This window comes from Phascolarctos cinereus, unplaced genomic scaffold, assembly GCF_003287225.1.
Source record: "Phascolarctos cinereus isolate Bilbo 61053 unplaced genomic scaffold, phaCin_HiC Scaffold_2;HRSCAF=192, whole genome shotgun sequence".
In the NCBI taxonomy this organism is placed as follows: Eukaryota; Metazoa; Chordata; class Mammalia; order Diprotodontia; family Phascolarctidae; genus Phascolarctos; species Phascolarctos cinereus.
This window is the reverse complement of record NW_027555625.1, coordinates 131,093,342-131,108,609: the sequence shown is the minus strand read 5'-3', so window position 1 is coordinate 131,108,609 and position 15,268 is coordinate 131,093,342. Positions and strand designations below refer to the sequence as shown.

Here is a 15,268-nt window from a genome sequence, read left to right as displayed (position 1 = left end):
TCAGGAAGACTCAGCTTCCTCAGTTCAAATCTGGTCTCAGATACTTACTAGCTTTGTGACCCTGGGCAAGTCACTTAAATTTACCTCAGTTTCCTTATCTGTAAAATGAGCTAGAGAAGGAAATAGCAAACCACTCCAGCATCTTTGCCAAGAAAACTACATTTGTCCATGGGATTATGTAGAGTTGGACAACAGTGCTCTCCTCCATGGCTGCCTAGACTTCACAGTTAAGACTTCAAACAAGAAAAAAAAGATAGGAGAACTAGAGAGGAGGGTTTTTACTGTTCCAGACAAGGCTTCTACCTTTTGTAAAACAGCCAGGAGGGGAAAAAAAGTATACAAACTTATGATTTAAACTTTAAAAATCATGGGAGCACGTGCTCATCCCTTGAGAAGGGGATAGCCACAGATCCCAGCTGAGCTAGAAACTGGAGATATTGGAGATCAGGCGTCCGGCTGAACAGCATCTAATGGAACAGCATCGATGGAGTCTATGTCAGTGTCTGGCAGCAGAGCCCGCATCTGTATGAGCAGCACCTGGGAGAGACCAAATAACCAACACAATGGAGGACCATAGGTAGAAACAAGGAAAACGGCAGAGAGCAGTTTGATGTCACGGCTAGAAGAGGCCCTGAAATATTGGCATCCCTCCCCATGCGGACCTTGGCCACATATGTTCCCTATGTGTATACCATGTGTGTTCCATATGTATTCCCAATATGTGTGTATTTTTCCAACTGATGTGCCTATTTGTGGGAGAATGTGCCCCAGGTTTGGGGGGGGGATGTTAAAATGTTTCGTGCTATTTTTCCTACTATGCCATTTCAATTAATGCTTTTGATTTGAACTAATTATGCCTTCTGGCTAACCACTAAAAGTAAAAGCATTGGTAGGTAGTAGTGAGTTATGGTTTCAGGGGATGTAGACCTAAAGAGGACCTTGAACCTGGGATAGTTATTCCATGGGGGATGTCTGCCCTAAGTGATGGGGATAGGGGGTGTGGTGGTGCTTTAGACTCTATATATAAATAGTGGAAATTTATAATTTCATGTACATTTGTTTGTGTTGGGTTTTTTTTTTGTTTGGGTTCGGGGTTGGGTTTTTTTGGTGTGTGTATTTGAATGTTTATTTGTATTGATTGTCACTGTTTAGAATAAATAAACAAATTAATTAATAGATAAATGATTAAATTAATTAATTAATGAAGGAAGGAAAGAAGAGGCCATTATCTTTAGATATTTAAAAGGACTGTTACATGGAACAGGAATTAGATTTGTTCTGCTCAGTCCCAGGGGACCGAAGTAGGATTAGTGGGTGGAAATTCTAAGGAGGCAGAGTTCAGCTCATTAGAAAGGGCATATTAAGAATAGAACAGGCAGATCTCATGAGATAGGGAGTTCTAAGGAACTAGATAGAGGAATTCAGGCAGAAGCTGGATGACTCCTTATTGGGGGTAATATAATATAATGGCGGTTCTAGTTTAGAAATAGATTAGACTAGGGGTGGGGAACCTGGGGCCTCGAGGCCACTTGTGGCCGTCTAGGTCCTCAAGTGCAGCCCTTTGATTGAATCTAAACTTCACAGAACAAATCCCCTTAATAAAAGAATTTGTTCTGTAAAACTTGGACTCAGTCAAAAGGCTGTACCCAAGGACCAAGAAGGCCACATGTGGCCTCGAAGCCACAGGTTCCCCAGCCGTGGTCTAGATAACATCTGAGGAACCTTCCAACTCTGAGATTTTATGATTCTTACCAGGTCCTTTTTCCCTTCCTTTGAATTTCAGGGTGGTCTCCATTGTTGTGAATCGAGCACAAGTCCCAGCCAAGTTCAGTGATACTGACCTCCTTCCCACACATTGTGCTGTAGAGGAAGGGGACACATTTTTATCATTTTTTTTTCTCATATATCCCATAAATCTCATCTCTCTTCTCCTCACCTTAGAGAATATGACAAAGCAAGTCAAGTATTAGCAATAGCAGGGCCTGCTGACCCAGCACAGCTGACCTCATGGAGGTGGATGGGAAAACAAGCACAAAGACTTTTCTGGAAAGCATGCTTGTGATTCCATATCAGCCAGGGGTGCAATTAATATGCTGAGGAGGCTAGCATATAGCTAGAGCAAGGAATAACTAGTAGATAGCCAATAAACTGCTATTGGCCTAGAGGACTGAGGATGCCCATCCTGTTAATAGACCTAATTCTCAGCTCATGCTCAGACCAGATTCAGTCCTGGGAGAGCCTGGCCTCTAAAGAGAGGAGCTGGGCTCTTTATGCCTCCACCCTAGAGCTCTGGGGGAAAAAAATCACTAAAAGCTTAGGTTAGGCTCCTGTGTATGGGAGTTTCCCCAAAAGGAAGTAGAAAGGTGCTCAATGTATAAGGTACACCAGAGATTTCCTCCACTCAAAAGAAATGCACAAAAGATTCAAAAGCATGCACTGAGAAAGACTTACAACTTGAAATGGTAGCCCATCTCTTCTATTACAAACTTCAGGGAGGTTGATACTTAAAACATGAGTCACTTTGTAAGACTGGTGAATAGCCATTTTTTACTTTCATCTCATTTCTTCCCTGTCCAGGCAATTCCCCCAAATTCCAAGAACTCTGTCAAGCCAGGTCTTGGCAGTCAAGTTTGGGCTCATCCTTGTCGTGAGGATCACCTTCTCCAAGAAGAATGTAGTTGGAGAAAACTCTTCCTTCTGAAGGTCATCTCTGATTGAGGAATATTGGAGCTCCCAATCTTTTGAACCCAAGATACTGCCTCTAAGGCTAGAAACAAAGGATGGCCAAAGCAGAAGAGGAGGGGCCTGAGGTCCAGGCTCAGAGAAGCATAATCATCCTTACCAGGTGAGTGCAGCCACCATAGCTATGGGGGAGAAAGGATTCCTCATGCTTCACCACTGGAAGGCCCAGAGAAAGAGTTCCATGGCACATATTCAGGAGACAAAAAGAGTGAGAGCTGCAGTTGTCTCTCTTTTTAGTCCACTGAGTAGGCAGCCCTTCTTGGTTCAGTGGTCAAACTTTTTTGATGCAGCTCCCTCCACTGCTGCTTTGAAGGGCCCAAGATACAACTATATCATGCTAAAGTCTTTCGGTGTTCATCTAAGTCCCTCAAAGAGGCTGGGACACTGGGCTCAGTTCTGAGAGTGCTACATGGCATAAGCTCTATCAGTATTATAATTTTTAATGCAACTGATACCCCCAGCTTGTTGGAGGGGGGGTCCTTCTGTGAAAGATTTCCAGGGTGATATGGACAATAACCTCACAGGATGAGAAGCCATGAACAAGTAGCTACCTGTGCCATTAGAGGGAGTGCTCATACAAATGCTGTTACAGTTCTATCAAAGTAATGACATATTGATTTCCTTTGTAACTCTTTGGACTTTATTTAAAAAACATTATTCTAAGAAGGTTTAGGCTTTCAGAGGGGTCCATGACACACACACACACAAAAGGTTAAAAACTCCTTGTATAGAAGGTAAAGAGAAAGAGACCCAGGGCAGAACATTGGGAAGCGCTCCACAGTTAGGGATCATGATGAGTATGATGAGCCAGTGAAGAATACTAAGAAAGAATGATATGACAGATAAAGAGACAAATCACAAAAGATATGTGTCATAAAAATCCAGAGAGGAGAAATTGTCTACAAGGAGAAGGTGATTAACAGTGTCATATGTAGCAGACAGGTTTCAGAAGGATTAGATCTGAGAAAAGATCGCCAGATGTGGCAGTTTAGAGAATATCAGTAACTTTGGAGAATGTAGTTTTAGTTGACATGTTTTTGGATGCTGGATTGCAGGTGAAATAAGAGGGACAATCAGCAAATCAGAGATTTGTCTGAGAAAGAAAGAAAGAATGATGGTAGGGGCTAGTTTTGTTTTTTAAAGAATGGGGATATTTTGACATGTTTGAAGGTAGTATAGGAGGAGAAAGTAAGTGGGAAAAAATCTGTCAACAATGTCTGATAAAGGTCTGATATACAAGCTATGTTACCGATTCAAGCATACAAGAACAAGAGCCATTTCCCAAGAAATAAATGGTTAAACCATATGAACTGGTAGTTGTCAAAGAAAGAAATCTAAATGATGAATAGTCATATGAAAAATGCTCCAAGTCACTATTAAAGAAATGAAAATTAAGACAACTCTATGGTTCTATCTTACACATATCAGATGGCAAAAATGACTAAAAAACAGGAATGTGACAATTGTAGGAGTGGCAGGAAAAATAGATACGCTAATGCAGAACTGTGAATTGATCCACCCATTCTGGAAAGCAATTTGGAACTATTCCCTCAAAATCACTAAGCTGTGCATATCCTTTGATCCAGCAATAATACCACTATGCCCCAAAGAGATGTTAAGAAAGAGGAAAAGGAACCACATATAAAAATATTTATAGCATTTTTTTTGTTGTAACAGAACTGGAAACAAAGGTGGTGCCCATTAGCAACAAATTATAATGTATTAATGCAATAGAATATTTTTATCTATTAAAAATGACAAAGGATGGATTCAGAATGGTCCAATGAATAAATTCATGGGCTTACAGTCTGGCAAACCTGAGTGTCAATCCTTCCTGGATTAATTAGCTGGGTGACCAGGGGAAAGTCACTTAACCACTCTTAACCTAAGTTTCCTCATATGTAAAGTGGGAATAATAATAGCATCTACCTCATAAGGTCATAAGGATAAAAACACATAAGAAGTGTTTTTGCAAACCTTAAGGTACTATGTAGGTGCTAGTTATTTTTATTGCTATTATTATTCAGAGAAACCTGGAATGACTTGTACGATTTGATGCACAGTGAAATATGAAGAACCAGAACACTTTATATAGTAGCAACATTATAAAAGAAAACAATGCTGAAAGACATAAGAACTCTGGTTAGTCCAATGACCAACTACAACTGGAGTCTTGATGATAAAGTAAAGCTACCCACCTTTTGACAGAAAGGTCAGGCTCAAATACAGAAAGAGATATACATTTTTGGACCTGGCCAACATACGGACTAATTTTGCATAAATATAAGTATTTATTATTCCCCCCTCCCCAAAAAAGGAATAGAGAAGAATCTTTGTTACAGTTAGCAACCACCGTGTCTAGGTACAATTAGATCACCATGGTCCAGGATCCCAAGAGCCTCTTCATCTGCCTCTGTGTGTCTTGTTGTGCTGCTTATCTGGAGAAGGTATCTAGGATTAGGAATTGGGAGGGAGAAAAAAAAATGTTTTTGTTCATTTAAAAAATAAATTTAATTTTAAAAAAAACTTTGAAAGACTTCATTACACTGTGATCAGCACAGGGACCAACCATAATTTCATCATACCAATAATGAACCACATTACTCACCTCCTGGCAATGATATATTTATTTTTTGGACACAGCCAACACAGAAATTTATTTTGCTTAACCATGCATATTGGTTACAAGGGTTTTGCTCTTCTTTTCAGTGAAGGCTGGGGGAGGTAAAAGGGAGAAAAATAGATTTTTGTTAATTGAAAAAAGATTAAATAAAAGAAAACACCTTCTTTTTGCATCTCTCCTCTCCTGCTCTCTCCTTCTTCTTCTCTTTCTTTTCCTGCCCTCTTCTTTCCTCTCTTATCCTACCTCCTCCTTCCTCCCTTCTGTAGGAGTGTCTGTGGGGTCTCCTGTGTGCTCTTGTAGCTAAGGGTTTTGTATCTGTGTCTAGGTACGCAATGGCGAGTTCCTTAATGGTGTGGGCACATAAAACAGCAAGAGGAAATCAGTTGATGACTATCTGAGCACCTTCGGCACAACTATTGCTGTCTGCCTGATACTCCCTTCAGAAACCAAGTCCCTTTTCCTTTGGGCATGCCTACAGCAAAGATCAGAAATTGTCTCCAGACAAATAAAATCCCCTAATACTAGGATACCACATAGAAGAGAGATAGATGCTCAGTGATACTCACATGCTTTTGAGTGGAAAATGGCTCTTTCATATTCAGCTTTTATGACCTCCACTTTCAAATACAGAATTTTCACTTCAAGATAACTGTGATAAATGGCTTACACTCATATAAGGTGTCTCAAAAATCTTAGTGCAGTTTAACAGTCAAAATAATCTTTAACAGTCAAAAATCTTAGTGGAGTTTTAAGCTTTAACAACTTAAATTTCCACTAAGATTTCTGGGAGGTCCTACATCACTTTTAAGTTAACAAAGGGTTTTATATACATTCTTTTATTTGATCCTCCTAACAATTCCTATGAGATAAGTACTATAATATCCCCACTTTACAGAGGAGGAAGCTAGTCCTCAGAGAGGTTAAGTGACTCACCCAGTGTTGCACAGCTAATAAGTGTCTGAAACTGGATTGGAAATTATGGCTTTCTGAGTCTAAGTCCAACACTTTATCCACTGCACCACCAAGCTGCTTCCTAGGTTTTTTGACAGAGCATAAAGCAATTTGCTATTGGGCATTTTACATTTCATCATAGCTCTTTACTGTCTAAACAACTCCCAGTCCATGAGATCTGGTAAGATGGCCCAAGTTGGGCCCAACTTTTTCTTGGTGACTGTCTTCTCCAAGAGTGCTTGAATAGTTTCTGGGAATTTATTAAGACTTCCATTTTTCATCTAAGATCAAGGAAGAACAAATACAGAAGAGATAGCCCAAAGTCTAGGCACAGGATACCTGTGTAGGACATCCCAAGTGCCCACAATGTCATGGTGGCTGAAGTGGGAGATGGGGCAAGATGCCCCTTCCCTATCTCTCACTCACTTTAGGAGAAGTGTCTAGAAACAATCCTGATTTTGTAGCTGGAAGGGAAGAGACCCCTGACAATAGGGAATCCCTTCCCCACACTTTAAATAGCCTCTGAGTCATTAGCCCTTCTTGCTTAGCAGCTATTAAGAAGACTCTGTCATCTCAAAGTGCAAACCCTTCATTGCTTAGTTATACATAACTAAAAACAGGCCCCAAAGATCCTGCATGTGAACCAGGTAGGGCAACCCTATGTATGCTCCATGGGGTGACCTTCACACCTAAGTGTCTACAAAATAAATACAAGGTAATTATGGGGGTGGGGGTGGAAAGATCCACTAGAAGGAACAGGAAAGAACTAATATAGGACAAATGTACCATTTGTATTTTGAATAAAACTAGGAATTATAAGATGCTGAGTTAAGGGGTGAACAGAATGCAATCTAGGAAACAAGTACAGCATGTTCAAAAGGACAGATATAGGAGGTGGAAATTCATCTGTGAGGAAACCCAAGAAGGCCAGTTTGGTTGGACTAAGAGGAGTGATGGACGGTAAGGCTAGAAAGATAGGGTACAGCCAGGTTAAGAAGGGCTTTAAATGGCAAATAGAGGAATTTGTATTTGATCCTAGAGGTATTAAGAAATAAAGGAGTAACATGTTCAGATCTGTGTTTTAGGAATTGAGTTTTGTTAGCTGTGTGAGGAATAGATTGGAGTGAGGAGAAGCATGAGGCAGGAAACCAGTTAGAAGGTTATTGCAATAGTACAGGCTAGAAGGGATAAAGTCCTGAACATGGGTGGTATAAAAGGAAAGAAAGGGAAGGATATGAGAGAGATTGTGGAAGTAGAATCAAGAAATCTGACTCACTGGTTGTATCTTTGGAACAAGGGAGGGTGAGGAATCAAGGATGACAATGAGGTTACCAAACTGGGCCACTAAGAATATAGTGGTGCCCATGACAAAACCAGGAAGGCTTGGAAGAAGAATAGGTTTGAGGAGGAAGATAGTGAGTTCTGTTGAATTTGAGAAGTCTCCTAAACACGTAGTTTGAAATGTCAAATAGGCAGATGGAGTCACAGGAATGGACGACGAGAGAGAGATTAGGACTGGATATATAGATCTGGATAGAGATGATACCTACACCTCTGGGAACTTATGAGGCCAACAATAGAGAGTATATAGAGAGATGCCTAAGGACAGAGCATTGGGGGCAGGATATGGATGATGACCCAGAAAAGGAAGATTGAGGAGTAGTCATAAAGGTAGGAGGAGGACCAAAGGGGAGTAATATCACAAAAACCCAGAAAGGAAAGTGTTTCTAGGAGGAGAGGTTGGGCCACAGCATTAAATGCTAAAAAGACCCAAAAGACCCAAAGTCACTTCCATACAGTGATGAGGCATTGGAGTAGGATATTTATAGAGGGAAACTGAAATTTTGCAGGATAGTAATTAAAGTAGGAGCTCTAATATGGTGGTAGTCATAGAACTTTTCATTTAGTATGACTACTAATCAGTCAATGAACAAGTTATTTATTAAGCAACTGATAAACACCAGATGCTGTAAAATGCTGGGGATGCAAAGGCAACAGTGAAATGGTCCCTGCCCTCAGCTACAAATGTGGGTTGAGAGTCATATCCATGTGAGTACCACAAGGAGAGAGATCTCTCATCTAGAGGTAAGAGGTAATAATCTAGAAGTAGTAGGGCCACTGTTGTTCCGTTTCCAATGACCCTTCTGGGAAAGCACAAAATGATAATTACAATAATAATAAATTACACTTTCATAGTGCTTTAAGATTTATAAGGCACTTAAAATACACTGTCTCATTTTACTTTCACAATAATCCTGTGAGGTAGGTGTTGTTCTTATCCCTATTTTATAGATGAGGAAACTAAGGCTCAGATGGATAAAGTGACTTGCCCGTGGTCAATGCCCAGTTGGTGTTGGAGGCAGGTTTCCTAACTCTAAGTTCAGGATTCTTTCCACTATACCATTTACCTCCCAAGTCAGTGGGCAAGAGATTCATTGTCTTGTGGAGTTATACAACCCAGTTCTCTTCAATCAAGTAAACCCTGACATAGTTGGAGAATATCATATGGAAGAGACATCAGCCTTTTTTCTACTTGAATTTGGAGAGTAAGGGGTAGAAGCTTGAGAGAGGTAGATTTTAGCTTACCATAAGAACTTCCCAGTGACTATAGTTATCCAAAAGTGGAAAGCATTGGCTTGAGCACCCATCATTGAAGGTATTTGTGGAGACTGGAGTCATTTGTCAGGGAGGTCAGAGATGAGGTTGCTGCTCAAGGAAGAATTGGACCACATGCCCTCTATAGCCCCTTCCAACTCTAATGTTCTGTGAGTCCACAAAGCCTTACATTCTATATGCTTCCAGTAGCAGCCAAGAGAAAACAATGCGTAAAGCGGGTACTATGCCAATGGGAGAGCAACTTTCACTGAAACATTTCTCAGCATCATTAAGGCTACCGATTCAAACTGCTCTCAAGCTAAAAGAGCCATCACGAAGGTCTTAGAATGAGCAATTCAGTCCTTACATGTCCAATATAGCAGGAGTTGAGAGCAATGGTATGCAGGTAAATGTTTAACAACCAGCTGTCCAGGGGGAGGACACACAACACAAATTATAGTTTTATCTACATTAATAACATTTTCTCTATCACATTCTTAAGTCTAGACAATCAACCTCTGATTCTCTCTCTCTTTCTCTCTCTCTCTCTCTCTCTCTCTCTCTCTCTCTCTCTCTCTCTCTCTCGGGGGGGGGAGGCAGTCGGGGTTAAATGACTTGCCCAGGGTCACACAGCTAGTAAGTGTCAAGTGTCTAAGGCTGGATTTGAACTCAGGTCCTCCCAACCCCAAAGCCAGTGCTCTATTCACTGATACACCTAGCTGCCCCTTAACCTCTGATTCTTACTGTGATTTCTGAGGTGTAAATACAATGAAAATTTAACAATAGGCTCTTAGATACTGGCTCCACCCACTCCTGGCTGAGGGTACAGTCAGTTCTGTTATAATACTTGTTTCAAAAATGTGAATTTGTTCCAACAAAATTAACTTATAAAGGAACATTCTGAGCATAACTCAAATTTCAAGTTCGCTTATACAGGATTTCTTCCTTGAGAAACAGAGAGAGAACACAGAAGATTGCATCACTTCATGACAACTCACAAGCTGTAACCCTTCTATAATCAGCTTCCACAAGCAAACTTCAGGTCTTTTTCAATGTCAGGTGTCATATTCACTGTATACCTTTTGGTCTAGTAGGAACTCTGGGCTGGGGAGAGCTGGTCCACCCTTCCCCCTTCCCTCACCTTCCATGGTGGCCGGTCCTCCAGCCCAGAGCTGTGGCTCACTGAGACTCTGACCCCCAGCCCATTGTTCTCCAGAGCAGCAGCCAGAAGCCAAGGACATTGGACTATTTATTGTAACATTTATGTATTTCTTAACCATTTAACATGTATAAAACTGTACTAGTATTTTTTATTAAATTCCTAACTTTTTAAAAATGTGTCATTGACAAAATTTTTGAGTGCTGTGCCACTAACCCCATCTTTCCCATAAGCTCTGTGCTTTTTGATTGCCCAGTTTTGCATAGCTCAGGGCTTTTTTTTGCATAGCTCAACACATGTCACAGAACTGGCTGTAGGTGTAGTTTAATAGTCATAATAATTAGAGCTGACATTTATATATGACATACTATACACCAGATATTGTGCTAAGTGTTTGACTAACTCATTTGATCCTTACAATAACCATGGGGGGTAGGTGCTATTAATAGCCTAATTTTACAATGGAAGAAACTGAGGCAAACAGAGATTAAGTGACTTGTCCAGGGTCGCACAGCTAGTAGATATTTGAGGTTAGATTTGAACTCAGGTCTTCCTGACCCCAGCACTGGCCCTCTCTCCACTGCTCCACCTGCCTTCCCGTGTTTATAGGATTACAACCTAATCTTTGGTTTCCAAGAAGGCCAGAGTAAAGAAAAAAAGGGCTTAATATAATCAGCAGCCTGAGAGTTCCATGATAAACATTCCAGTACATATAATTAGGAGCACCAGCTCTATCTCTTGCTGCTTGTGTGATTTTGGGTATTTAACATCAGAGGGTCTCAGTTTCCCTCCTCCGTGAAATGAGGGAGCTGGACTACGTAATGTCAAAGGACACCTTGTAGTCTGATTCCGTGATTCTGTGATCATTTTCATCTACAAAGGGCAGTGAGAGAGGGGAGGACAGAAATGAAGAGATGAGATTTTTGCAGCCCTTCATGAGAAAGGGCTGATGTGGATCTGGCCCTAGGGAGAGCAGAGCTGCAATTGATGTTCTGATTTTTCCTACAATGAGCAATCTGTGCTATCCATGGGAACATAGCCGTTATCTTGATGCTCAAACAGGAACCACAGGTTAGATAGCTGGTGGTTGTTTTTATGAGAGCCAGGAGGGAGGTGTTATCATGGTAGTACTGTGGGACCGGGTGTTTTACTAACAGTGACAGAGAGATAATCACACCTTTTCTGGGGATGCTCCTTTTCAGGAGCAAGCATTGTGCCCCGGAATAAGTATCAGACTTGTCAGAAGGCCTCAGTCCAATCCCCAGCTCCTCTGCTTACTAGTTATATGACCTTGAATAGCCTATTTCTTCTCAGTGCTTCAGTTTCCTCATCTGTAAAATAAGGGGGGACTAGATGATATCCGTGGTCCCTTCTACTTCTAAAGGTTTGACTTGGCTAGCAGCCATGCCTACCATGGAAACAGATTAGCACTGTTTCTGCCTACAGGGAAATCCACCCAGGGAACATGAAGAGAGACCTTGAATTCTCTACCCATTCTTTACACTTCAGTCACCAAATCACAGAGTCCCAGAGTTGAGAGTGATCTCAGGCTTTACCTGGTCCAATCTGTACCTCAACAAACATTCCCTCTAGGGATACCCACCTGTTAGGCAATGGCTAAGCAAATTATGGTACATGAATATAATGGAATACTATTCTGCCCATGAAAGGGATAGTTTCAGGGAAACCTGGAAAGACTTGGATCAACTGCTACAGAATGAAGAGAGCAGAACAAGGAGAATAAAATTATGCCCTAACAATAACACTGTAACTTTTGAAAGATTTAAGAGTCCTGGCAATGAGATGACCAACCTCCATTCCAGAGAGCCAACATTGTAGTGAGCCATCCAGGTTGAAAGAGATGCGAGAAGCTTCAGAGGCAGAATGAGCCTCCTGCTTTTGGATGTAGCCAATGTGGGAGTTTGTTTTTCTTGACTCTGCATATTCATTACAAGGATTTTATATTTATTTTTTCTTTCCCTTCAATGGTGGGAGAAGAGGCAGGAGGGAGAGAAAACAAATGCTTGTGGATTAAAACAAAAACAAAGATCCCTCTACAACATACATGGCAAATGGTCATTGAGTCTTTGAAGATTTCCATTAGGAAGGAACCTACCACCTCCTAAAGCATCAATTTCACTTTTGGACAGTTTTGATCGTTAGGATGTTTTTCCTTACATCAGTCCTAGGTTTTTCTCTTTGCAGCTTCTGCCAAATGTTATTAGTTCAAACACAGATTCTTTTGCATTTCTTTTTAACCCCAGAGCTTTGCACAGTGGCTGGCACATAGTAGGCACTTAATAAATGCTTGTTGATTGACCGAATGACCTGTAACCCTTTGCACAGAACCCAAGAAATCACAGAGATGAAGAAGTATCATTCCTATGTATTCTGTCCTGAGGAGAGAGGAAAGAAAGGGAGCATCATGTGGGCATACCTATTTCAGAAGGAAATGATGACCGACAAATGAAACTTCTATTAGATCCGTCTTCAAGAGTCTGTTCCCCAAAAGATGGCATGTGACCTTGCAGAACGTTATTAGCACATGCAAGGTAGCTGCTGCGATCAGATTAAATGCTGCTGTGGAACAGGATTATAAAAAGGTGGAATTTATGTCATGTTTTGCCTACATCATAATAGCATCTGCCATTCCTATAGTGTTTTCTGGTTCACAAACCATTTTCCCCAAAACCGTGTGAAGTTGGTAGTTCCAGTATTATATTCTCATTTTACAGATAAAGAAATAGGCTCAGAGATACAAGATAACTTGCTTCTGGTCAAATAGCTAGTAAGTGTGAGAGTGAGGACTTAGAACCAGGTCTCCTGCCTCCCAGGTCTAGTGTTTTTCTGCTACCACATGGTACCTCTCAGATCTTATTTGATCCTCATCTCACCTTTTGTGAGGAAAGGAGTACAAGTATTAGTTTGCTTTTATAGATGAAGAAACAGAGGCTAAGAAAAACTTTTTTTCTTTTTTTATAGTATTTTTTTCCAATTACATGTAAAGACAGTTTTTTAGCATTCATTTAAAAAAATTTTGAGCTCCAATTTTTTCTCCCTCTTTCCCTCCTTCCTCTCCCCTATCCCTAGAACAGTAAGCAATTTGATATAGGTTATATATGTGCAATCATGTAAAACATATTTCCATATTAGCCATGTTGTGAAAGAAGAAACAGACCAAAAGGAAAACAACCATAAAAAATAAAAAGTAAGAATAGTATGCTTCTATCTGCATTCAGAGATGATCAGTTCTTTATTTGGATGTGGATAGCCTTTTCCATCATGAGTCCTTTGGAATTGTCTTGGATCATTGTATTGCTGAGAAGAGCTAAGTCACTCATGGTTTATCATCACACAGTGTTGCTGTTACTATGTACAATGTTCTCCTAGTTCTACTCACTTCACTTTGTATCAGTTCATGTAAGTCTTTCAGGTTTTTCAGAAAAATTAAATTAAAGAAGCTACAGGTTGTATTATAAAGGCCGAACCTGAATTTGAAGGGCATGGTTCTGAATTGCAACTCTGCTCCTACCTCTGTGACTTTGGGCAAATTGTTTGCCTTTTCTAGGACTCTGTTTCCTACAGTTACCTGTAAGGTGAAAACATTGGACTAGGTTCTCTTCCAGCTCAGCTCTATGCCTAGTAACAGGCAGGGCTAAAACTTGAAATTGGCTATTTTGACTCTCTGAATTTAGACCTGTTTCCACAACAGGAGACTGCCTTGTCAAAGCTTTTGAATAGCTTTGTTCAGTCACTTGTTGGACTTGCAAACAAATGGGAAACACAGGATCGAAAAGATTCTGGAGGAAACTGAGGCCAAAGATGTGAGGCCCAAGGTGACTGATCCCGGGTCATCAGTGCCAATGGGTCATGCTCTGCCACTAGACTTTGAGGATTTAGCTTCCAATGAGAAAGAAAGCACAGTGAGGAGAAACTGAGGCTATCTTTAGCTTAATCAAAAAATGGTGTTTGTAAACCCATGAGTATATGCATGCATTTGAGTACATGTGTATGTGCACCTGAGCTCTTGACTTGACATAATCTTGGCTCTTGGCATCCTGAGCTGCCTGGCCCTCCACATATCTCATAGGTGAAGCTGCATCTGTGGCAGCATTGCAAGAGAGCCAGTGAAAAATGCTTTGTTATATTCACCCTGTCGCCCTTGGCTCCAAGAAATTGCTTCCTAAATCATGGTAGAGTTATAGTGTCCCTAGCAAAACCCAAACCACTCTCCATGCCTCAGAAAGCACAGGGATATTAATCAGATGTGTGAGCATTGCAGAAGGAACTTTTTTTTAAACAAACAGGAAAACAAGCAAGTAAGCGATGAAAAAAAGAACACAGCCTCTGGTGTGCTCAGCCCAGAGCAGAGTGCACATCGGGAACTGAGCCCAGATCAGAATATCTTCACTCTTTCACAGATACGCTGATAGAGGCACCCGTTGTCTCTGAACACTTTCAACCCATATAGGCTTTATGGCAAAAAATGATAGTGAACACCTGCCGCATAGCAATGTTCTCTTTCCAGCACAGCTGAATGGGAGCAGTGGGGGTGATCCTTCATCTTAAGCAGGATTCTTGGAAGACACCTATACCTCAGGCAGATCCTTAAATCAAATTCAGCTGGGATCTGGCAGGATTTGCTGGAAAGAAGGCAGGTATGAGCATCTCACAAATATTCCCAGAGAGTGCCCCCGCCTGACTAAAGGCAGAAGAGAGATGATTATTAACCTTCCCCCCCCCCAAATTATTGTTCCAAGCAGCCATCTGACAACTGAAGCCATCTGTGGAAAGTCCTGCTATGTATAAGGCAACACAATAAGGATGCTAATAACTCATGGGATCATAAGGATTTAGAGCTGAAAACCTGGACATCATCTCGTAAAACCTCTTCACTTGATACAGGAGGAAACTGAGACCCAAAGTCAGACCGGCACTTCTATAGCACTTTTACAAAATGCTTTACTTACAACCAACCTGTGAGGTAGGTAATGTATAATTGTTGTTCAGTTGTGTCCAACTCTATGTGACCTCTGTGAACAATGGGGTTTTCTTAGCAAAGATACTGGAGTGGTTTGCCAGTTCCTTCTCCAGTGTGTCCCTATTTTGCAGATAAGGAACTAAGGCAAATAGTGGTTAAGTAACTTGCCCAGGGTCACACAGCTAGTAAGTATGCAAGGCCAGATTTGAACTCAGAT

General features: G+C 41.0%; 2 long non-coding RNA genes across 2 annotated transcripts; one reads left to right on the top strand and one right to left on the bottom strand.

Moving 5' to 3' along the window:
- Nucleotides 1-279: 279 nt before the first annotated feature.
- LOC110207560 (uncharacterized) lies at nucleotides 280-5,452 on the bottom strand. The gene is made up of 4 exons (XR_002324212.1): nucleotides 5,351-5,452; nucleotides 5,120-5,193; nucleotides 1,753-1,860; nucleotides 280-537 (listed from the first exon to the last, which is right to left on the bottom strand). It is a non-coding gene; the product is annotated as an uncharacterized LOC110207560 (long non-coding RNA).
- A 3,712-nt stretch (nucleotides 5,453-9,164) lies between these two features.
- On the top strand, nucleotides 9,165-15,044 carry LOC110207528 (uncharacterized). The gene is made up of 3 exons (XR_002324208.2): nucleotides 9,165-9,317; nucleotides 14,599-14,728; nucleotides 14,834-15,044. It is a non-coding gene; the product is annotated as an uncharacterized LOC110207528 (long non-coding RNA).
- Nucleotides 15,045-15,268: the final 224 nt, after the last annotated feature.